Here is a 26,755-nt window from a genome sequence, read left to right on the forward strand (position 1 = left end):
TATAATCTCTTAATTGTTTAAATTTTTCTCAAGCCTATGGCTTATGTAAAAAGAAATGGAAAACCTAGGACATATAGATATAGCTTAAGGAGTAAGAGGCTTTTTACTATTCAGATTACAATTTGATTTTTCCTTTTTTACCAAAAAGTAAAATCACATGGTGCATAGTACTGAATAAATATGTTTTAGTTTTACCTATTTTAACAGAAGAAAAAGTAAATCAAATTTTTAAGTCCAGCAAATTGTTTATACATAAATATTATGAAAATACGTAATAAAATTAATAATTAAGAAATAAAATTAAAACTCTAGAAGGTTGGAGTAAGTATTCCTTAAAATACATATTTCTAAGTTATGTATTCCTATTATGAAAAATAAGAAAATGAGAATATTTGGGTTCCTTTTCAATGCCACTACTTTGACATGTACACTTTTTTATTAATTCATCTTACTCTTTATCATCATCCAACAATTATCCAACAATTTTTGACTTTGGAACCTGAAGATCAAATCTTTCAGCTTAAGAAATCCATCTCCTCTGACCTATAGCGTGGTTCACAGTCCAGTGCGGTTACTATCAGCCTTCTGGGGTTATGATGTGGCCCAGGCAGCTTCCCCTTTCACTGTGACCACAGTTATTCACTAATTAGTCTCTGCCTGGTATTAGCCTGATTATGCTAGGGCACAAATCAGTAACACATGTTTGTATTCTATTCTGCATTGATAATTTCATTCTTTTTGTTTTTATAGATAATATTAAATGGACTCAAAAGCCTATCACTTGTGTGTTTTTGTATGTGTGTATGTTTGTTTTTTTCTTTTTTTTTTTACTATTGCTGCTGTAACCTTAGTTTTTATTAGGTAAGTTTGTTTTCCTGAAGATTTTTTTCTTGAGAATAAGATAAGGTTGCTGCAGTCTGTGCCTGGTTGAACTCTGTTTGTGGTTTGTAATACATGAGTCATATTTTGACACCACATGAATGGTTCATACTTTCTTTGACTCAGAGATATTCCTCCATTATCACATGTTCAAGAGAATATTGGAGATGAGATTAAACCTATCTGATTGTGCTCATTTTGTTTTGAAGTTAAGCTTTGGATACATTTTAGCTGACTTGATTATTCTGATTATTCATGAGATCCTTTTCTTATTGTCAACTGGAGTTCAAAAACTTATCAGTCATGACTTATTTTTCATGCTACATCAGTTTTTCTTGGACATGGTATGTTTTTAGGATACAGAGAGTCTAAGCCTTCTCTATTGCAACAAGGTATTTTTTAGTTGAAATATAGTTGATTTACAATACTGTGTCAGTTTCAGATGTACAGTATAGTGATCCAAGATTTTTGTGGATTATATTTGCTTACAGATTATTACAATATAATGGATATAATTCTCTGTAACATACACTACTTCCTTGTCTATCTATTTTACGTATAGGAGTTTGTATCTGTTAATCCTACAGTCCTAATCTGTTTCCCCTCCCTTCGTGCTCCTCTTTGGTAACATCTGTTTCTGTTCTGTGTATCTTTCAGATTCCACACATGAGTGATATCACACAATATTTGTATTTCTCTTAGTTCACTAAGAATAATATTCTCTAGGTCCATCTACATTGTGGCAAATGGCAGTATTTCATTTTTTTTCTGAGTGATTCTGCCTTTCTCCCATTATACATCCTAAGTATATGTATTGGAGTTTTTTCATGTCTTCTTACCTACCATTTCCTCTTTACTCATTTTCACAGAGTTTTATTTATATGATCTCCTCAAACCTGTCTATTAGAACCCTGTGGCTTATTCTATTCTTTACCTTTTCCTTGGCTGGTTCCAGTAGGGGTGTTATATCTATGATTTTTCATTTTTCTCTTCTAAATATTTCCAATAGCTTGATCCATTTTCATCTCTGAATTTGATATGCTGTTTGTTGAATAATGATGTGGTATTTTGCAGTATGATCTTGATAAACTTAGGTTCAGATTTTTTTTTTTAATTTTAGAACCTGAAGAGCAAATCTTCCTGCTCCAGAAATCCATCTCCTTTGTCTCCCATCTTTAGCAGGTCAGCGTGGCTCAGAAGCAAGTGCTGTAACTAACAGCCTCCTGGTGTTGGATGTGTCTAAGTCAGCTTCCACTTTCACTGTGGCCACAGTCATTTATAGCAATCTCCCCAAGGCTGAGTGCCAGGTGCTACAGTCTGAAAATATTTGACAGTACCTGCACCTTAAGCTCTGTTATTCCTTGGGTTCTGTGTTCTTTTCCATCTTGCTTGGCTGGCATAGAACATTAAGTCTAATCACTATAAGCCCAGCATCATTTGGGGACCCTTTCAAAACTGTAACATCCAATTATAGAATAAAAAGCAGAGACATTACTTTGCCAACAAAGGTCCATCTAGTCAAAGCTATGGTTTTTCCAGCAGTCATGTATGGATGTGAGATTTGGACTATAATGAAAGCTGAGTGCTGTAGAATTGATGCTTTTGAACTATGGTGTTGGAGAAGGCTCTTGAGAGAGTCCCTTGGACTACAAGGAGATCCAACCGGTCCATCCTAAAGTAAATCAGTCCTGAATATTTATTGGAAGGAGTGATACTGAAGCTGAAACTCCAATACTTTGGCCACCTGATGCAAAGAACCAACTCATTGGAAAAGACTCTGATGCTGGGAAAGATTGAAGGTGGGAGGAGAAGGGGATGACAGAGGATGAGATGGTTGGATGGCATCACCGACTCAATGGACATGAGTTTGAGCAAGCTCCAGGAGTTAGTGATGGACAGGGAGGCCTAGTGTGCTGCAGTCCAAGGGGTCTCAGAGTCAGACACATCTGAGCGACTAAACTGAACTAAATTATAGAAATATTTGTATTCATCTGACATCTAAAGAGATATGAGGGGATTCTCATTTTGACCCAAATGCATTTTAATCCACATTTCCTTCAATATTCTTCACCCCTCTTGTCATATTTGGACTGCTAAGTGTTGTCTTTTTGTTTTTAAACTTAAGTTTTATATATCCATTTGCTATTATGCTGTTTGTTCTTCCACTTTGATTCAGAGAGGGTGGAGGAGTAGAACTACCTTTACTCTGGCCTCAGAAACCAGTAATATTTTAATTTCCTAGCTTTTAAATTAAGGAGAAAGTGTTGGGAACTCTGGCACTGTTTTCATAATATCACTACTGTGTTTTCTACTCTTGGTTTGCTATTTTAAGTCAGAAGGTTTTCTAGGAATTTTAGTGAGTTCTTGAGAGCAAGAGAAGCTGAACTCAGGGCTAATGGGCCAAAAGGAGATGTTAGAAGCATTACATTCCCAAAAGAGCAGGGGTAACAGCCCAGTTCAGCACAGTAAGGCTGTCCAGTTCTCCATTTGCGGCCAATGATTGGGCCATATTTTTGCTTTATTATTTATGGGATTTATTGGGCTTCCCTGTTGGCTCAGATGGTAAAGAATCTGCCTGTGATGCAGGAGACCTGGGTTTGATCCCTGGGTCAGGAAGATCCCCTGGAGAAGGGAATGGCAAGTCTTTTTGCCTGAAGAACCCCATGAACAGAGGAGCCTTGCAGCCTACAGTCCATGGAGTTGCATAGATGGACGTGACTAAATGACTAACACATACATACACACACAACTTTATGCAAACATGGGGATTAAACCAACAAGAGTAATGTAATTTTTTATTCCGTCTTGTAGTTTATATTCATTGCCTATACCATGACAAAATTCCAGGTGTTTGATTGCATTCCCAAAGAGTCAGATTTATGTAATTATATATTAAATCCAGAATAGCAAAGACCTAAAAAATAAAAAAATAATGCAGTAACTATTTACAGTATGTATATTTCACAGAAAAAAAAGAAAACATGTTTTATTTTTCCTACTTTCAGAACTATTAAATGATGCTGTGGCAGTGTTAGTCATGTCACTGGTGAAAGTTAATACATGATTTTACTCTGTTACATTAAAGCTTTGATGTGGAAGGTCTATACATAGTCATATCACCTGAATCTAAATGGCAGACTCACTTAGAATGTCTTATTACTGACTTTCTTGGCAGTAGATCTTAACTGTCGTGTGCTTAATGCCTGACCATTATAGATGAAATACAAGCCTTGCTGAGGCATACCACGGGGGAGTACTATGTCTTGAAATAGTGTTTTGGTCTGATACAGGCCTGTCATCTTTGATGTAAAAATGGGTCTGAAATAATTCATACATTTCCCAGGTGGTATACAAAAAGCACAGCACCCTGGGAAATAGCTTGCTCACTCGTGGTATCTGGAAATGGACTTGATTTGTTAAAATGTGCTTTAAGGAAAAGTTACCAAAGCCAGGAAATGGTTTAAACAGCTCCAAGACTCCTTGCTATATCTCTGCATCCTTTCACTCTTTTACTTTATTCACATGACTTCTGTCTCAGAAACTATGCCATGCTGTTTGTTTAAATGGTTGTGCTTTGGCAAACTGTTCTGTATAGTCATCACATTTTGAATGAAATAATTCAGCATATAGAGACTCTCCGTGCGTGTTTTCTAACATGAGAAAATGCTGAAGTCATAGCGCCGTCTTGATCCACAGCAGAATTATACTGGCCAGTTTAAACTCACATCATCAGGGTTTTTAGTATCATATTTCTGAGTCACATTCAGAAAGTCATCCTTCTGAGTTTTTCCAGTTACTTTTAAGAATGCCTCACAAGATAGTGATTTACACTGATATAATTGTCCTTCACCCTTGCTAAGTTAAAATATGATTAATTTTGGGAAAAGTCATTATATAAAATTCTAAAAAAGTTTAAGGTTTACTGTCTGCAGTGTGCCATACACGTCAAAATATTTTGTTCAAACATTAAAACAATTATGCAGTTCATTGTCGTCCTGTGCGTCATCACTCAGTCATGTCAGATTCTTTGTGACCTCATGGACTGTAGCCCGCCAGGTTCCTCTGTCCATGGGGATTCTCCAGGCAAGAATACTGGGGTGGGTTGCCATGCCCTCCTCCAGGGAATCTTCACAACCCAGGAATCAAACCCAGATCTCCCACATTGCAGCAGATTCTTTACTGTCTGAGCTACCATGGAAGCCCAAGAATACTGGAGTGGGTAGCCTATCCCTTCTCCAGGAGATCTTCCTGACACGGGTATCAATCCAGGTCTCCTGCATTGCAGGCGGATTCTTTACCAGCTGAGCTACCAGGGAACTCCATACAACTTATTAATGACCCACTTTTCAGAAACTACAACTGAGGCTGAGAAAACTTTTAAAAATTTTTACTCAAGGACGTGCAGATACTTAACTCACTACTGCTTTCAAAAATTAGCATGCATTCTTAGTTCTAATGTGTTGACTTTCCTCCCATTTTTAAGTAACAAGTAAGATTTCAAAATAATTGTTAGAAGCATTCAGTTTCTATTATCACATTCCTGTTTCACTTTTATAATGTATTAAACTGAGATATTTTTGAATTTATTAGCCAACTCAAATTCTACTTCTGTAAAAATATCTTCCCTAATGATTTCCAATCCCCACCTTTTCCTTACTTTTATTTAGATCACATAATCAGTACAGTATAGCTATCACATAATAATTTATTGTCTTCTAATATTTGGTGTGACAGAATTTAGCCTTTCATTATGTTGATGATAATACACACATAATTCTTATGACTATTTTCCATTTGTCTGGCCATCCCATATAAGTTATAAAATTGTTTATGGGTAAGGACACGCCAAACAGAGATTTATTAAACTTTCTTAGTAATTAGCTCATGAGAAAAAAAGAATAGCCAGTCAGTGGAAATCTATACAGAATATTTTAACAATTGTTTTGAGCAAGAAAAGAAAGTCATGTTGTTTAGATATACAACTTGACCAAGTTCCTGTTTTCAATGTATAATTAATAAGAAATAACTTTATAATTGTCAAAGAATTATAAAATCACATAAATGTGATTTTTATAAATTAATTTTTCTCTCCCCCAGATCAACCAAGCAGGTCACAAAATATTAATTAGCTCCTCTGTCCTCTGAATGAGTCTGAGAAGGGGTGGAGTGGCTTTTGCCATGACAGCTTTACAACAGTTAGACCTCCAGGTGAGGTGAAAAAAGGAATGAAGTAGAGATGGAGGTACAGAAAATGCTTTGCCATAAGGCAGTGGGCAGGGTGCAGAGATTTGAATCACATGAAATTCAGGATCATGCTATATATAACGAGACACATTGTTCAGCCAGTATTTCAATTGTTCCTGGAGGAAAAAAATTTCAGATGTAATTGGTTTGTTTGATTCTTCCCTGGTGGCTCAGAGGATGAAGAATCTGCCTGCAGTGCAGAAAGAACCCAGTTCTTTCCCTGGATTGGGAAGATCCCCTGGAGAAGGGAGTGGCTCCCCACTCCAGTATTCTTGCCTGAGGAATCCCATGGATAGAGGTGCCTGGCGGGCTAAAGTCCATGGGGTCGCAAAGAGTCAGAAACAACTACATGACATTCACTTTCCTTCATACAAAGTACATAGATTTATTATCCCACAAAAACGCTGAGGTAAAAAGTTTCCAAATTTTCACAGGTAGTGGAAATCCTTCTCAATCCTCCTTGCTTCTTTCTCTTCCCCCACGTGTTCACCCACCTCCTTTGACTGCTGCGTTATCTAAGTTATCCATCTTCTCTCAGGTACCTAAAATTATTACAGTTTTTTCTCTTTCTTGACATTTTTGTCCTCCCCTTTTGCGTTATTTTCAAGGAGTTTAAGGAAAGTGCGCAGAAGCACGCTTTCCATTCTCCATATTTTCCCCCTGGTGAAAGTACATATATGGGGACGAAGAAAGGTGAATATTTGGGACTTTTGTAAAACTTCCCTGTCTCTTATAAGAGGACATCCCATCCACTTTTATCTAAATGATATATTGGATGGTTAAGCTGTCATACCAAAATTAAAAAAAATATATAAGAGCTTACTGTGTAGTTAGCCTGTTTATAAGTTATAATAGAAAAGAAGTAGATGCTTAGAAATTGCTGGTTTATTGGTCATTAATTAATCATACAGCAATGTCTCTAGCCTAACTAGAAGTGACTAGTAAAGATTAAATTTAATAAAACATGCATGCAAACAAGAGTATGCAGTCTGCTGAAACCCCCAGAGTACAAGAAGTTAAGTAATTTTTAGTCTATCATTTGAACACAGACATATGAATTAATAGATTTATTTCATGTCAAAATATGTGGCATAATGATTTATGGTTTAAAAATCACAAAATTTTAAAAATTCTATAACTAAAACTCATATATATTGACTACAGTCATGTACACGTAACCAGTTTAGCAAATATGCTGAAATAAGTGGTGATATATATATGAGGTTTTTTCCTCTGATTATTCCCTCAATCATGTTTTGTTGAATCTTTTATATCTTTTAATGATTTCCCACGTTATGTCCATGTAAATCCAATCACTTTCAAGCAAAAGTTATATAAAATGTAGGCCTTTCTAATTGATCTGTTAGGTAATTTACAACCCTTTTCTACCAACCACACCCCAACATCCATATCTAGGGTTTGCTCTATTGACTTCGAAGAAAAGAGTTGAGCATAACAAGCTTTTTAAAATCCTTTTCCACATCTCTTATCCTTGAAATGGATGATAAAGTGTAGGCTCTTAAACCCCTAGTGTAATGACAAAGGGAAAGAACTGGGATTATCTTATTTAACCCATTACTGGTCAGTGTGTGGAGACACCCTATGTTCCACTTGGGCCACTGGTGATTTTGCCTGCTTGTGACCTGCTGCATACCCATTGCGTGATGGTCTTATAGGTCTTTTCAGCTTCACCCTAGCACACATGTCCAGTGATGACCTCCTCCTTGAAGGGTCAATTACGTATATTTTTCATCCTCTAAATCTTTGCTAGCCCCTGACTTCCCTCTCCAAGAAGGGGAGGTTACCTTGCATGTCATGCAGATGCCTGTGCAAAAAACCAGTTTGTCCTCAAAAAACATCTTGTCCTCTGCTTTGTCCTCAAATCTCCATATGAAGCCACAGAAAAATCTTTGTGTCCTTCAAGGGCACCAGAAACAGTGTGGAAAGAAAAGACATTCTCTTCCCAGGCACCTTGCACTAAAGTTGTTTCTTCGTCCTGCTAACACACCAGCAAGCCTAATATTCAGGAGAAAGGTATGCGCCCTAAAGGACACTCATCAAGTTCTGGAAAGATGTCCTTTGCCAAGTTCCCACAGCAACAAAAAGGGAGGACCTAAAAGTTTAGCGGTTCAGTATGTATCCAGCCGGAGAGAGTGTCACTTTCTTTTCTTTATCGTGTAAAGGTCTTTCTTCTTAGTTGACCCTAGAGGTGGGGAATGCCCTCACCCCTGATGGGAAGGGGAAAACTACAGCATTCCTTACTCCCCACTAAACCTACAACAGTATTACAGCAAATTGTTAAATAACAACCTTCATTATAAGGTCTAACGCTTGTGTAGATGTGTTTTCTGCTTGCTTAGAATGTGGGCGTCCTTGGTACCTGTTTGCCTTTGATTTTGGATTTCCATCTCCAGCTCTACAGCAGAAATCATATTCAATATGTTTCTATGGATTGGCCAATGTGCATTTTGTTTAAACCAACATAATAGCAAAGCTGGGCTTCTCTAGCGGCTCAGTGGTAAAGAACTTGCCTGCCATTCAGGAGACACAAGTTCAATCCCTGGGTTGGGATGATCCCCTGGAGAAGGAAATGGCATGGGTCCAGTATTCTTGCCTGGGAAATCCCATAGACAGATAGTAGTCTGGCAGGCTACAGTCCATGGGGTCACAAAGTTGTCAGATATGACTGAGCAATTAAACAACAACAAATAGCAAAGGTTAGAGTTCTAAAAAACCTGTGTTGTCCAAGATATTGTTTGAAAATATATTTTCAAACATTTACTTAAGCATGTATTTAAGGTTTATAGTAGGTATTTCTGTGCATAAATAAAGCAGGTCTTTGGTCATTAATGAGCTGGGAAAGCAAAAACATTAACTACAATACAATCAATTTTAAAAAATGAGTCAAAGGAATATTTAATTACCTATAGGTGCAAAGATCTTAAGCACACTGTGGTACAATGTTAATATGGATCCTTTCTTGCCCTATAGGGCCCTGGCCTAATTCATTTCACATGAAACAAATAGTTCCTGTTTAACAAGTTGATTTTTTCTCTCTCCTATATTGAATACAATACCCAGAGTTGTTCTTTTGATCTCCAATGACCAATCTCCCTCATCTTTCAGAGGACTTCAGGGAAAAAGTTGAAAGGCAATATATGTAGGAATATGAAGACATGAATCACATGTGTCTAGTTGACCTGTGAACTGAATGACTGAAAAAACCTTCTCAATAGACTCCCATTTGGGCTTCAGAGAGCCTACTTGTCAGACAAACTCAGATCTGGAGAAATCTGTATGCAGGTCAGGAAGCAACAGTTAGAACTGGACATGGAACAACAGACTGGTTCCAAATAGGAAAAGGAGTACGTCAAAGGTGTATATTGTCACCCTGTTTATTTAACTTATATGCAGAGTACATCATGAGAAATGCTGGGCTGGATGAAGCACAAGCTGGAATCAAGATTGCCGGGAGAAATATCAATAACCTCAGATATGCAGATGATACCACCCTTATGTCAGAAAGTGAAGGAGAACTAAAGAACCTCTTGAGGAAAGTGAAAGAGAGTGAAAATGTTGGCTTAAAACTCAATATTCAGTAAACTAAGATCATGGAATCTGGTCCCATCACTTCATGGCACATAGATGGGGAAACACTGTCAGACTTTATTTGGAGGGGCTCCAAAATCACTGCAGATGGTGACTGCAGCCATGAAATTGAAAGACACTTTCTCCTTGAAAGGAAAGTTATGACCAACCTAGACAGCATATTAAAAAGCAGAGACATTGCTTTGTCAACAATGGTCCGTCTAGACAAGGCTATGGTTTTTCCAGTGGTCATGTATGGATGTGAGAGTTGGACTATAAAGAAAGCTGAGTGCACAAGAATTGATGGTTTTGAGCTGTGGTGTTGGAGAAGACTCTTGAGAGTCCCTTGGACTGCAAGGAGATCCAACCAGTCCATCCTAAAGGAGATCAGTCCTGGGTGTTCATTGGAAGGACTGATGCTGAAGCTGAAGCTCCAAAACTTTGGTCACCTGATGCAAAGAACTGACTCATTTGAAAAGACCCTGGTGCTGGGATAGATTGAAGGCAGGAGGAGAAGGGGATAACAGAGGATGAGATGGTTGGATGGCATCACCGACGCAATGGACATGAATTTGAGTAAGCTCTGGGAGTTGGCAATGGACAGGGAGGCCTGGTGTGCTGTAGTCCATGTGGTCACAGAGAATCAGACACGACTGAGTGACTGAACTGAACTGAAACCATGAGAAAGGAGCAAAGTGATTAAACGAGGAAGAATAAGCAGCAACAAAATGCAACCTTACAGCAAAATGAGAGCTTTAATTCCTACATCTGAAACACCACACCAGAGTTCAAGGCACAGGATAGGAAGAAAAGAAGAAAATGCCCAGGGCTCATGGAAAGCCATGCTGGAAGGAGAAGCCATGCTGGATGGAAAGCATTTCCAGACATGCTGCCTTTACTCTTCTATCTTCAAAATTGCCCTGATGATTAATTTTAAAAGTGAACCAATGAAAGTTTAGTCATTTTGGGGTAAATTGCCCAAGTTCACATGGCAATTACACAGTGAGATCAGGAGTCAGCCCCTAATTTTCCAAAGCATCCTATCTACCACCAGCCTTCACTCTCAATGAATCAACATTAAAACATAGGTATGGCTGGTTTTAAATGTCAGAAAAGTTTTCTTGCCTATGAGATTAAGTAATCAAGGTGTATAGAAAAAACTACCTTATTAATTTTTTGGTGAGAGATGGCATATGTCCCAAACTTTATCTTTGCCGTGTTTAATACTTCAAAATATCAAAAGCTAAGACAGACTTACCTTTTATCATTAGAACTGTTCATGTTTTGTGCTATGTCCCAACTGGAAAATGCCATGGAACCATTAAGAATATGGTATGGCTATGCATTTTGACAGAGAAAACAAGTATTAATTGAAACAAGTATATTATAAACAATATAGTTTAACCCAATTTTTGGAAGTAAAAACAAATTGGGTATAGATACAAAGTTACATTAAGATAGGTATAAATACAAAATAATACTAAATATATAAGAAAATAAAGAAAAATTTATTATTCATGTCTGATAAAAGATAAAAATAAACTTTTGCTTTTTTACTTCTATGTAAAGGATTTGCAATAAATGATTAATGTGTTAATTTTACATGAATAAAACAACAAGATTGACTTTCTACAAAATAGAATTTCAGAAAAGGATTAGAAGCAAAGTTAAAGAAGTTCTTGGAAGAAAATGATTAGAGGAAAAAGTTATTTGAAGGAAGTTTTTAGAGTCTCAAGATATAGCATGAACATTTTTTTTTAACCAACTTAGAATATGAAAAATCTATTGTGAATAATATGATCTTTTTACACTATGCAAATTATCCCCATTTAAAAGAACAGGACTAGTATGTCTTATTTTTATACTCTCTCTTAGATTGCAAAACACTTTGAAGCAAGCAGCTGCCATGAATTTTGAAAACTAATCTGCCTTCATTTGATATCTATGCAAAAGATGTTTAAAAGAATTTCAGACATCAGTGTGCCTGTCAAATGGGTGTGATCCATATCAAGAGATTATACTGAGTCAGTTGTTAGTTGGGAAAGGTGAAATCGATTAATCATGTTTTTCTCTAGAGAAACATTTGGTACAGTCTGTAAAAAAGTACAGACAGACACGCTCTGTGAAAATGCAGAAGAAAATGGTATAGAAAAGACAGAGATGAAAATATATTAGAGAAAAGTAAATTATCTACCATTTTATTTTTAATTTTCATAAATAGATATTTAGACATATTGACAATACTGTCAAATCAGGAAATGGTGACTTAGCAATAATTTTACCAATATGAAACAACAAAAAAGCATTTACACAGATTGACTTTCTACAAAATAGAATTTCAGAAAAGGATTAGAAGCAAAGTTAAAGAAGTTCTTAGAAGAAGATGAGAGGAAAAAGTTATTTGAAGGATGTTTTTAGAGTCTCAAGTATAGCATGAACTTTTTTTTTTTTACAAACTTAGAATATGAAAAATCTTAGGATTAGTGGGACAAAATAACCAGTTTTAAAAACTGCTTTCTTATTATGTAATTTATTGTCAAAACCTTCAAGTTTTTTTAATAGAGACCTGTCTATAAAATATTTTAAAATTTAGACACTACATTTAAGTGTACATTCAATAATAGCTACAGTCATTAAAACTACTATTATCAAAGATGATCAAATTGTGATTAATTTCATAAATGATAAACAGTTTGGTAAACTGCAATTATTGACTAAACAGCAATTGATGATCTAGGACTTCAAATAAGAATCTTAATGAGAAGATTTGTAATACAGACTGTTCATTTACTTTTCATACACTTTTAGGGAAACAATTTGTGTGTTTGTGTGCTCAGTCGCTCCATCATTTCTGATCTTTGTGGCCACAGGACTGTAGCCCACCAGGCTCCTCCACCCATGGTGTTTTCCAGGCAAGAATACTGGAGTGAGTTGCCATGCCCTCCTTCAGGGGATCTTTCCAACTCAGGGATAGAACTCAAATCTTCTGCATTGGCAGGAAGGTTCTTTACCACTGAGCCACCCAGAAAGTGTCCAGCGATACAATATATTCAAACATTAAGTCCAATATGGTATATAATTTTACAATAGTAAATTACATACCTTCTCTTTAACATTTTGATGATATAATGTGGTTTACCTCAGTTTCCTGCATTACTTCTGACCTAAAAAACAACTTGGGTTTTTACTCCTTTTGTTTCCTTTGGGAGAATGGTTGAGTGCTGCAGTCTTAGTTGATGAGATTATAGAACACCTGTATGAATGACCTTGACAGGATTGTGAGTCACGTGGGTCACCTATGCTTATGATTTACATAGGAAACCTGAGAGAATCTGATAATGGAAACAGTGTTGGGATTGTCTGTGATGTTCCAGTGTGTAAGAAGGAAAGGGAAAAAGGGAGCTATCCAGTCTTCAGAGTTCTTTTCCAGTGGTGATCTATGACGATGCTCTGATGACTCACCAGGTCTTCCTTCCATGAAGGTTTGCTGCCCAACTGCTGAGCAGGGTCAGCTCAGAATCCTGTCTACACATATTTCAGCTTCAGACTTTCACTTCACTCAACATTCTCCTCTGGAGCCAACATCCCATGACTGAGTCATGTGGATAAAGGCAAACAGGAGTCCTAAAGAGTTGGTAGCCTTGGCCCATCTCTGGACCACACTCCCATGCCATTTTGGCTCCAGAGCACCATGTGGAGAGCTTACCCTAAGACATAGTTGGGCTGACACCCTGGTTTTGCCTCTCTCTCTTCCTTTCCTGCTTTCTCCTCCTTCCTTCCTTGCAGATACTGGTACCAAAGTTACTCCCTAAATGTCTATCTCATCCCAGGGATGACCTCCAAGAGAACCCAACCTCTAACCTAATCCAAATCCCTTTCAGTGGATTTCCACTCTCTCTCAAGAATCATCTCCTTGACCGTGATGTGTTAAAATTTATTTCACAGAATTATGAGAAGAAAAACATCATTTACAAGCCCAGGAAATACACATAGAATCCAAAATGCTTGACCACCACGGCTCCAACTCTTAGGGATAAGTTGGTACAATCTATTTATTCTTTGATTTTTAGCCACTGATCTATGTCACTTACGTTGTGTGTCTTTTATTTCCTCTGGGATCCAAGCAAGTGTTTAGTAAACGTAGGTGGTGTGAGCAAAGAAATCAATCCCATTCCTGTGAACTTTAGATTGTACTGACAGTGTTATTTATCTAACAACTTGGGTAATCAAATTGTTTTTAAGCTTTGCTACCTAAGTTAAAATTTGTCAAAGTCATTGTGGAAATTATTTTATGCATTTTACACTCAATAAAGTAGTTTAACTTAAAACATACAACAAGAAATGCAGTCAAAATTCCAGATATTTAATAAGCCTTCACAGACATGACAGGGAAAAAAGCAAAAATTTTCAACAGGATAGATAGAGAAACTGGCAAAATTATTTTCACTCACTTTTCCTCAGATGCATGTTACCCACCCATTTGCCAAAAAAGTGACAATCTGAAACAGTTTTTGAAAAACCTATAAAGTATCTCTTTTTTTAAATCTCAGTAAAAGACATTGTATAACACATTTTTGTTTTGAAAATATATGTAGTTATGGCTTTTATAGAACACAGATGTACATGTCTATTTCTATCATCTATTAGTCAGCTGCAATTACAGCTCTTTTTAAAACCATATAGTTCAAGGCATACTTCAACACCCAAGTCTCTCACTTTATGCTAGAAGCGAACTTAGAGTATTTAAGATGCACAGTGTTATTTCAAAACATGTAGTTTATTCCTAGTTTCACAAAATGAACATAAGACTAAAAATCTATTCATAATATATAAAATATATTACTTTAATTTTAATATACCCACTTATGAATAATCTACTGAGCAAATATACTAGTATATTAATATAGGAAAGAATTATTGTAAAGTCCATTAATGTTATATTTTTCTCTTATCAGTTACTAAGATGGAAACAGACTTTAATCATGTATTAATAAAATATATTACAACTTCAAGTAAATGGGCTTTGTTTCACAAATACACTTGATTATAGAAATTAATTTAAGCTTCTAGAATGCAGCAGCAATGATTGCTTAAATAGCTAACTCATTAGTAAGGAAAAATAAACATACCTGACATAAAATTGCACCTGGTTAAGAAAAACTTCTTTAGGCAATATTGTACCAATATTAATCAGATTTATAGTTATATTAAATGTTACTCATTACAAAGACTTTTTCAGGAGGATGATCTAAAACTATGCCTTATAATCAAACAGAAATAAGCATTTTGTAAAGCACACATTAAAATATTTTTGCAGTGGGCTTTAGTTTGCTCTAGAGTTTAGGACAGATATACTTGGTAAGTTTTAAACATCTGAAAAATTACAGTGATAATAAAGAGTCAAAATCAAAACATACAATTGAATTTAGTAGCAAAAAAGATGAAAGGGCAAAGCTTTAACATAGTGATAAAATTCATGTATTCAATCTATGGAATTATGTTAGCTAAATCATTATTAACAAAATGTAAACATATTTGATGAATAGTTTAGAAAGTTTAAAAAAAAAAACTCCTATTTAAATTACTTTAAACTCTCTTTGGATGGCAAGGAGTCCCTTAGACTGCAAGGAGATCAAACCAATCAATCCTATAGGAAATCAATCCAGAATATTCATTGGAAGGACTGATGCTGAAGCTGAAGCTCCAGTACTTTGACCACCTGATGCAAAAAACTGACTGATTCTGGGAAAGATTGAAGGCAGGAAGAGAAGGGGATGACAGATGATGAGAGGGTTGGATGGCATCACCGACTTGATGGACGAGTTTAAGCAAGCTCCGGGGGTTGGTGATGGAGAGGGAAGCCTAGAGTGCTGCAGTCCGTGGAGTTGCACCACGACCCCAGTCCATGGGGTTGAACACGGCTGAGCGACTGAACTGAACTGAAACTCTCTTTGTGGGGCTACCCTGCTGAAAAGAATCTGCCTGAAATGGAGGAGACCTGGGTTCAATCCCTGGGTCAGGAAGATCCTGAAGGAAATGTAAACCCACTCCAGTATTCTTGCCTGGAGAATTCCATGGATAGAATTTCCTTCACCAAAAATGATTTTTAAGGGTAGACTATTAGAAATACTTTGACTGATCTATTTAAAAATGCCCCATTGAGTATATTTCTGAAAAAAATCCATCACTTTCCTCATCATTATTGCAAGGTCTGATACAATTTTTCACCGAGAATTTGGTTCCTGCTTTCTCTTTGAATTTCAAGTGTAGGTGACCTGGCTGCCTTACCAAATGATCCACAATCCAATCAAGGTCATGTTTCTATTGATATTTGCCATAATTTTAAGAAATTTTCCTTCTGAGGTCACTGTACAGGACCTTCAATTTGATTATGGTGTGAATGGACAATTTTCGTTTTCCTAAAGTAGCAAAACCAGTGAAAATCATATCAGGTTTAAGAACAAAAATGTTTGTCTATTGTAGAACTTAATTTGGTCTCCAGTGCCCAGTTACTTTTAGTCACTTCAGAATTTCCCTTTGTGGATACATTTTATTGCTTTATCTCTGTAATTGGATATAACATCAAGACATTGGGGCAGGAGCTACATCTGGTACTTAGTGGTACTTAGTGGTACGTGTCCTGTGATGTCTATGCCTCCTGTGCTTCCATCATTGGCACATGACTTAGTCTGATCAGTCTGCTGTAACCAAATAGTACAGGCTGGGTAGCTTACAAACCACAGAAATGTGTTTCCCACAGTCCTGTTGATTAGATCAAGGTGCCGGTCTGATGGGGTAAGAGTCCTCTTCACACTTCTTGTTTCATCAGATGGCAGAAGAGGCTAAGGGATATCTCTCATGTGTCTCTTACAAGAACACTAATTGTATTTACTACTAAATCACCTAACAGTGTTATGATATCACCTTTTAATTCCAAGATCTCTAGAGTGATTGAATTCACTTCACACACACATTGCTATCTGACATCCATCATACCTTGATGTCTTAGTTTTATATTCCATTGTAACATCCTGTTGCATATATACTTGCTGTTTTTTTGAGATTTAACCAAATACTTTCTGATTATTATTATTTTTCCTTTTCTCTTTTATTATTTTCCCTATTATTACAATAATTATAGAAATATAATTATTCCCTATTGTTGTTTTCTCTCCTTTTCCCTTTCCTGTGATTCAAGTGCATGGGTCTTCCCAAGTGGCTCTAGTGATAAAAATCTTCCCCTGTCCCTTTTCCTTTCCTGTGATTCAAGTAGTTGAGCAAATTTTCCATCAGAAAAGTATTTCTAACAGCATAAAAACATAGCTACAGGCTTTCTTTTTCAAAAACATCTGCTTGGCAGTATTAGTGTTCACCAGACAGACCAGTTGCTAAACATCTTGCCTTGTATTTTTGCAGTAGGACTTTCTTGGTGGCTCAGCAGTAAAGAATCCTCTGCCAACGCAGGAGGCACCTTTGATCCCTGAGTCAGAAAGATCCCCCGAAGAAGGAGACGGCAACCCACTCCAGTATTACTGCCTGCGAAATTCCATGGATAGAGGAGCCTGGCAGGCTCCGGTCCATGGGGCCTCAAAAGAGTCAGACATGACATAGCAACTAAACAACATGGCCAAGTGGCTCATTCCATCCAGTATTCCGAGATGAAAAGACATGAATCACTAGTCAACTGAAATGTGTCACTAAATAGCTGTTTTTTATTTTAAAGCAACCAGTGGCTTTCTAACTCTCCTTGCCTCTTGGTGACTGAGGAGTCTACAAGTTTTAGATATGCAATTTAAGAATTGGGATATGATTTCACTCCCCCTAAGAAACCATAAGAGATTATTCCTTGCCTTTCATAGTGTGTATTTGGAATACAAGAGATAAATCATTTGTGTTTTAAGCCACTAGGGTTTTGACGCATTACTTAGCCTATTCTCATTGCTACCTGGCAACCCAAGCGGGTCTCCTACATTCCATAACCCACTGGATAAAAGGGTGACACCTTTCCTTACTGAGAAAAATCAATTTCTCTGGAAGACATTGACTCCTCTTTTCATCCACTCATCTCTACATTCAAGAAGTATCCAGTTCTCTGGTGGAACCTTAACCATGTAGAGCCTAGAGTTGCAGGGTTGGAACCATGATGGGTTACTGCTAGTTGCTGTATGGTGCCCCCTTTTGCTTCCACACCTTGGTTCTTGAAACCATGAACACATTCTGTTCATGATCACTGCAGTAGCCCTGGACAGGGCTACTGCAGGGAACAACAGACTGGTTCCAAATTGGGAAAGGACTGCATCAAGGCTGTATATTGTCACCCTGCTTATTTAACTTATATGTAGAGTACATCATGTAAAATGCCAGGCTGTATGAAACACAAGCTGAAATCAAAATTGCTGGGAGAAGCATCAATAACCTCAGATACGCAGATGACACCACCCTTATATCAGAAAGTGAAGAAGAACTAAAGAGCCTCTTGATGAAAGTGAAATAGGAGACTGAAAATGTTGGCTTAAAACTCAACATTCAGAAAACTAAGATCATGGCATTCTGGTCCTGTCACTTCATGGCAAATCGATGGGGAAATAATGGAAACAGTGAGAGACTATATTGGGGGGGGGGGAGCTCCAAAATCATTTCAGGTGGTGACTGCAGCCATGAAATTAAAAGACATTTGCTCCTTGGAAGAAAAGCTATGACCAACTTAGACAGCATGTTAAAAATCAGAGATATTACTTTACCAACAAAGGTCCATCTAGTCAAAGCTGTGGTTTTACCAGTAGTCATGTACGGATGTGAGAATTGGACCATAAAGAAAGCTGAGCACCAAAGAATTGATGCTTTTGAACCGTGGTATTGGAGAAGACTCTTGAGAGTCCCTTGGACTGCGAGGAGATTCAACCAGTCTATCCTAAAGGAAATCAGTCCCAAATATTCATTGGAAGGACTGATGCTGAAGCTGAAGCTCCAATATTTTGGCCACCTGATGCGAAGAACTGACTCATTGGAAAAGATCCTGATTCTGGGAAAGATAGAAGGTGGGAGGAGAAGGGGACAACAGAGGTTGAATGGCATCACCAATGCGATGGGCATGAGTTTGAGTAGGCTTTGGGAGTTGGTGATGGACAGGGAAACCCGGCGTGCTGCAGTCCATGGGGTCACAAAGAGCTGGACACAACTGCTGGACTCAACTGACTGAATACAAATGAAAAGTGAAAGTGTTAGTCACTCATTTATGGCCAGCTTTTTGCAATCCCATGGACTGTGGCACACCAGGCTCTTCTGTCCATGGAATTATCTAGGCAAGAATCCTAGAGTGGGTAACCATTCTCTTCTCCAGGGGATCTTTCTGACCCAGTGATCAAAGGTGGGTCTCCCACATTGCAGGCAAATTCTTTATAATCTGAGCCACCAGGGAAACCTAAAAAATAGTACTCATGAATTCAGAGAACTGCTTCCATGCTGGTGCTTCAGATGTACCTCTAGTAGGCTACTTTAGCATTGTGTGTGTGTGAAAGTCACTCAGTCGTATCCAACTCTTTGCTACCTCTGCAGCCTGTCAGGCTCCTGGGTCCATGGGGATTCTTCAGGCAAGAATACTGGAGTGGATTGCCATTTCCTTCTCCGAGGGATCTTCCCAACTCTGGGATTGAACCCAGATCTCCTGCATTGCAGGTGGATTCTTTACTGACTGAGCCACCAGGAAAGCCCCTTTAGCATTCAGTTCAGTTCAGTCACTCAGTTGTGACCGAATCTTTGTGACTCCATGAATCGCAGCATGCCAGGCCTCCCTGTCTATCACCAACTCCCAGAGTTCACTCAAACCCATGTCCATCGAGTCGGTGATGCCATCCAACCATCTCATCCTCTGTCGTCCCCTTCTCCTCCTGCCCCCAATCCCTCCCAGCATCAGGGCTTTTTTCAATGAGTGAACTCTTCACATGAGGTGGCCAAAATACTGGAGTTTCAGCTTCAGCATCAATCCTTCCAATGAACACCCAGGACTAATATCCTTTAGGATGGACTGGTTGGATCTCCTTGCAGTCCAAGGCACTCTCAAGAGTCTTCTCCAACATCACAGTTCAAAAGCATCAATTTTTCAGTGCTCAGCTTTCTTTATAGTCCAACTCTCACATCCATACATGACCACTGGAAAAACCATAGCCTTGACTAGATAGACCTTTGTTGGCAAAGTAATGTCTCTGCTTTTTAATATGCTATCTAGGTTGGTCATCATTTTCCTTCCAAGGAGTAGGCGTCTTTTAATTTCATGGCTTCAATCACCATCTGCAGTGATTTTGGAGCCCAAGAAAGTAAAGTCTGACACTGTTTCCACTGTCTCCCCATCTATTTCCCATGAAGTGATGGGACCAGATGCCATGATCTTAGTTTTCTGAATGTTAAGCTTTAAGCCAACTTTTTCACTTTCCTCTTTCACTTTCATCCTCTCCACTCTCTGCCATAAGGGTGGTTCATCTGCATATCTGAGGTTATCGATATTTCTCCCAGCAATCTTGATTCCAGCTTGTGCTTCTTCCAGCCCAGCATTTCTCATGATGTACTCTGCATATAAGTTAAAGAAGCAGGGTGACAATATACAGCCTTGATGAAATCAACTATTTCTGAATGTCTTGGTACATGATACAATAATGAATCTCATGGTCACTCCTATGTACCTCCTCTGCTGTGAAGTGAATCTTCTCATTGGATGTGATATTGTGGGTCAAGCATCCATAAACCTTCAGATATTGGTGCTGACTAAGGTTCTGCAGAGGGGAAAAGGTATTAATGGCCAGAATAAATATTAAGTATTTATTATTGAGGAGATACTGAGGAATCTTCCAGAATTCGAGAGATTTATTGTAATGAACTTGCCACCCAATGACCCACTGAACCACTAATTTTCACTAAGGATAATCTATCTCAAGGTAAGGAGTACAGTGATATTATGAAAACAAGGGAAAAAAGAGAAAATGTAATGCAGGGAATACGATTAGTATCATATCATTTTCATGATACTAAGGTTCCCAAAAGTTGAAGTTTTTGGGTACCCTGCTTATGTTTGAACATCTCTTTCATGTTGTTGTGAGAAATTTTGTAATCTCTCCAATTTCCCATGAAATCATAATCGTGGCAGAATTTCTTGCATTCCCCTGGCCTTCAACTTCTCTCTACTTTGAAACGTTGCACATAGCTTAACTCTATTTACTCTAAAACCTGAGCTCCCAGTAGCTGCTGGTCTTTCCCCTACTTCTTCCTTCCACGTGTAAAGCAGAACCCCCGACCCGACTCCATCCTTCAGGTACCACTCATGCAAGATCTAAAAAAATCTTTCTGATGGGTCACGAGCCTCACTAGTGAAGCCTGCCTGCCACCATGTGGCCATGGCCTTTTGCTTAATTCTTTTTAGAGACAATTTTCTCAAGTCTCTAGTTTTCTTCCAGATTTTTTTTTTTTTTTTTTTTACAAAAAGAGAAGAAAAAAAGTACTTGTCTTTTCAATTTTCTACAAGAAAAGTGTCCATTTCTACTCTGTAGGGTAAAAAACACCAATTATTAAAAGACCATCTGGTCACAAAGGGTGGATACCCTATCAAAAATAGCTCCATCACAAGGAGGGGTTGTGGTTGAAGATGGAGATATCTCTTGGTAGTCCAGAAAAACATGCTCATGTCTGCCAAGAATCAGCGAATGTAGATTGATTACTTGTCATACTTACATCCATTTCTGAAGGCTTTTCAACATTCCCATTAAGGCTTTTGATTCTTTGTTTCAAACCAATATGGCTTCTCAAGTGTTATCCTCTAAAAATGGCTTCTACTCCATATTTCTATGCTGAGAGACATTAAGTGATGCAAGAAATGCTGAAATGGCTTTTAAAAAAAAACTTTTCACATGTATGTACCAAATATCATATTAATTTTCCTATAGTAGACTCTGAATAGAAGTGAGGATGACAAATGTCATGTTGTCCCTTCCAGGTCATGTGACTTTCAACTTATTTACTGTCAGTCTTTACTAAAAGTTTATTTGTTATAAATCTCTGGACCTCAATTATTTTCCTTGGTACTGAGTGGGAAAAACAGAATTATTTCCTAAGTAAATTATTTTGTATGGGGTTTCCTAGGTGGCACTAGTGTTAAGAACCCACTTGCCAATGCAGGCGGCAGGAGAGACACGGGTTTGATCCTGAGTCACGAAGATTCCCTGTCGAAGGGCATGACAGCTCATTCCACTATACTTGGCTGGAAAATCCCATGGATAGAGGAACCTGGTGGGCTACAGTCCACGGGGTTGCAAACAGTTAGACACAACTAATGTGATTTAGCACGCATGCTTTAAATAGCTGTGACCTATTGTGTGTGTGTGTGTGTGTGTGTGTGTGTGTGTACGCGCATGCGTGCGCATTGGACCTAAAGCTAGAGAGGCCTGTGGGGAAGCTGGAAGGATGTTTAGATGGACAGGCTGGCACAAAGGAAAGAGGATTGGTTAATTCTGAAATTATCTTCAGAGATGGATATGTAAAGATGATAAAGAATCAGTCTACCTTGGCTGATTCTTGGCAGACATGAGCATGTTTTTCTGGACTACCACGGGATATCTCCATCTTCAACCACAACCCCTCCTTCTGAGGGAGCTATTTTGAAAGAGTATCAACCCCTTGTAACCAGGTGGTCTCTCACTAACCAAAAGTACTACAAAATATGTTAGAATGAAAAGAACACTTTAAGAAAGAGGATGTGTATGGTGGGGATATTAGAACAGCTAAAATTTTTGAAAGATAAAAAAAAAAACGAGAAATTTCTAGCAGCCATTTTCCTTATGAAGTTGTATTTTGTCTGTCTTATTACTGATATTAAATAAAACAGCTTAGGAAATTTCAGTTCTTAAAAATAAACTTGAAAAGTGCATGAAATACCTCAAGATATACAAGAGTTACATAAGTACCTGTGTGTTTCTACTACACCTGTTAACACAGCTCACTGGTTCTGATCATATTCTAAGTCAATTAAAATGAAGAGTCAGAAGACAGGGCAGAAAGGTGAGATTCATACAAGCTGAACAGTCTGCAATACCTGGTTGCAATTAGAGCTTAAAAGGTCAGATGAATCACCCCATTTTCTAACTCACTGGGAGTTACTGATTACAGAAAACAGCTAGAAAAGTAACATTGAAGTTGTTTATATGGCTGTCTCATCCAAATGTACTGTAAATAGAGAATTTCAGCTGATGGATCAGTTAAAGGAGAACATTTGTTGCTTTTCCATATAAGTATGCAGTATTATATTGCATATGAATTTTAGGCAGCACAATTCAGCTCATAACACCATATATATGTATATATCCTGTGCTGCTGCTGCTGCTAAGTCACTTCAGTTGTGTCCGACTCTGTGCGACCCCATAGATGGCAGCCCATCAGGCTCCACTGTCTCTGGGATTCTCCAGGTAAGAACACTGGAGTGGGTTGCCATTTCCTTCTCCAGTGCATGAAAGTGAAAGTGAAGTCGCTCAGTCGTGTCCGACTCTGAGTGACCCGTGGACTGCAGCCTACCAGGCTCCTCAGTCCATGGAATTTTCCAGACAAGAGTACTGGAGTGGGTTGCCATTGCCTTCTCTGATATCCTGCGTTACCTTACATAAAATCTTTTAAAATTCCACCTTCTTATACAGCTATCTAAGTCTATAAACAATAACTTAAATTTCATAGTGGCAAATAGATGGGGGAAAAAATGGAAACAGGAACAGGTTTAATTTCCTTGGGCCCCAAAATCACTGCAGATGATGACTACAGCCATGAATTAGAAGAAGCCTGCTTCTTAGAAGAAAAGCTATGACAAACCTAGACAGCATATTAAAAAGCAGAGACATCACCTTGCCAACAAAGTTCCATCTGGTCAAAGCTATGGTTTTTCTGGTAGTCATGCATGGAGCGAGTGCTGGATAGTAAAGAAGGCTGAGTGACCAAGATGTGATGCTTTGAACTATTTTGCTGGAGATGACTGTTGAGAGTCCTTGGAACTGCAAGGAGATCAAACCAATCAATCCTAAAGGAAATCAACCCTCAGTGTTCACTGGAAGGACTAATGCTGAAGCTGAAGCTCCAATGCTTTGGCTCCCTGATATCCAACTCTTTGGAGAAGATGCTACCTGATGCTGGGAAAGATTGAGGGCAAGAGGAGAAGGGGGTGACAGGGATGAGATGGTTTGATGGCATCACTGACTCAATGGACATGAGACTGACCAAACTCCAGGAGATAGTGAAGAATAGGGAAGCCTGGCGTGGTGCAGTCCATGGGGATGCAAAGAGTTGGACACTACTGAGTAACTGAAGAACAACAAAAAGTCTATAAACAGTAACTGGCATTTCATAGTAGAATACATCTGAATCTTCCCTGTGTCTATATGATGTCCTTGTATAATAAAATACTGTACCTATTTCCTAGGACTCTGATGTGGATTAAAGAGTTGAGAACAGTCTCTAACAAATAGTAAATTATTCACTGTGAAGTCGTTCAATCGTGTCCGATCTTTGCGACAATTATTCACTAAATAGGAGTTACTCACTAAATAGGAGTTATTAATATTAGGGGCATATTCATTTTGGGGACTGTTTACAGTTTAAACAAGTTTTCTCACCGTTCGAAAGGCTAGAAGTTCGAGACGAAGGTGTCAGTGGGTTTGAGTTCTTCTGAGGGATCTCTCCTTGGCTTGCAGATGGCTGCCTTCTCACTATATTCTTACATGGTCTTTCCTCTGGGTACTTACATTCCTGCTCTGTGTCCAAACTTCATATTAGTTTAGAGCCCACCATAAAGGCTGATTTTACTTTGATTATCTCTTTAAAGACTCGATCTCCCAGTACTATTTTGAGGCACTGGGGTTAGTGAAAGTCGCTCAGTCATATCCAACTCTCTGTGACCCCAGGGGCCGTAGCCCACCAGGCTCCTCTGTCTATGGGATTCTCCAGGCAGGAATACTGGAGTGGGTTGCCATGCCCTTCTGCAGGGGATCTTCCCAACCCAGGGATCAAACCCTGGTCTCGTACATTGCAGGCAGATTCTTTACTGCCTGAGCTGTGAACTTCAACATATAAAGTTTAGGTGACCACATAACACCACCTGTAAACATGTACTAATATGCGTTAGCCTTCCTATCAGTGTGATTCTGTGCTCTCTTGATCTTTTGATGTTCATTATGTTTTTATTGTAAAAAGCCCAAGATAAAATGTACTGTCTTAACCATTTTAGGTGTACACTACTGTACTGTTAGCCACATGCACAGAGTTGGGCAAAATATCTCTGGACCTTTTCTTTCTTTGCAAAACTGAAACTCTAACCCACTGAATATCAGCTCTCCCTTTCCGCCTCTCCCTAGGACATGCATTGTTGGCCCATCCTTTTCTTCACCTTCCCTGCTGTAGTTACAGAGCTCAGTTCATAAAATAGCCCCGTTTCTGAGATGACGGTGGGCCCTGTGACTGGTCAGTGCTGGGCAGCATGTCTCATAGCCAGCTAAGGGAGGACTTCATCCCTGGAGCACTCTGTGAGTGCTCTTCCCTCCCCTTCTGCGGAGAGGCTGCCAGGACCAGGCCCCCTTCGCCTGTGGCACCTTCACAGCCCTTGGAATGGAGACTATTTAATTTATGAAAGCCTTTGCTCACAAATGCCTGTAGAGTAAATAGCATATCCTTCTAACACGTGGCATTTCATACCCATATGTAAAGTGAATAATGAATGAATGAGGATTAACAGTGTGACCTGGGATTAGATGGTGTGTGTGTAAGAGCCACAGAACAGAGAATCCCTGAAGGAACCCAGTTTAACAGATGCCCCAAGATGAGAGTGGTGGTAAATAGGCTGAACAAGAATTTGACAAGTGGTAGTACTCAACGTTACTTTTACTAATGTAAAAATCATCAAGCATGTATTTTGGCCAGTATTGCTAATATGGCAAAATACAGATCCATACGTAATTTTTAACCACTCATTTTTTTAATCTTACTGTATCTTTAATATGAACAAAAGGGATAGAAGAAAAGCAAGGTTTACTCTTGTCTCTTACACTTATACCATGAGCAAAGTGCTCAGGGCTGGTGCACTGGGAAGACCCAGAGGGATGGGATGGGGAGGGAGGTGGGAGGGGGGATCAGGATGGGGAACACATGTAAATCCATGGCTGATTCATGTCAATGTATGGCAAAAACCACTACAATATTATAATTAGCCTCCAGCTAATAAAAATAAATAAAAAAAAAAAACCTATATTCACATAAAAAATAAAATAAACCTTGAATGGATATGAAAAAAAAAAAAAAAGAAGTTGAGAAAATCTAGATGGATTGATTTCCCAGTTTGTGTGGTCAAATTTCATATTACTTTCATGTCTGTGACCTCTTCAATTTGATTTGACCTCTTCAATTTTTAAACCTGGGATGTGAAATTCTCTGTGGCACATGATTATCAGAGACGATTCTTATCAGCACTGAAGATGTTAGCATGCTCTGAAATTATAGTGTCTCAAGATCTATCAGATGGCAAGGTTTTCCACACCCTGTTGTTATTTGATTTAAAATCATTTTCCTTTGGTTACATCCAGCTGAAACCAAGTGCTCTTTAAAGGTAATGTCTGCAGCCATGGCTGATAAAAGTAGGCTTGAGTAATACCTCCAGCTTCTAACAGGGAGAAAATTTGCTGTATTCTTCTTGATGGAATGGTCCCTCATGCCTTTCAGTCTAAAATAGCTCCTTATGGTTTGGAGCATGGTGGTCACACGCAGAGGTAAATGATGGAGTGTGTACATATCAAGGTAATTATTAAAAGGGCTTTTGGGGTTCCTTGGTTGAAAAGTACCTTCCTCATGCAGAGGGAGAGGATAGTGGGTCAGAATGCACTCTGAAATTTCAGACAGGCCAAAGTTTTCTTGGTGTTCTCCTATTATATGCATTTCATCCTTTACCAAACCATGCCATTAGCATACAGGAGCAGGGAAGAAGGAAGCAATTCTGTGATAAATGAATGTGTGTGTGCTCAGTTGTGTCTGACTC

The sequence above is a fragment of the Cervus canadensis genome, chromosome 23 (genome assembly GCF_019320065.1).
Source record: "Cervus canadensis isolate Bull #8, Minnesota chromosome 23, ASM1932006v1, whole genome shotgun sequence".
Classification (NCBI taxonomy): Eukaryota; Metazoa; Chordata; class Mammalia; order Artiodactyla; family Cervidae; genus Cervus; species Cervus canadensis.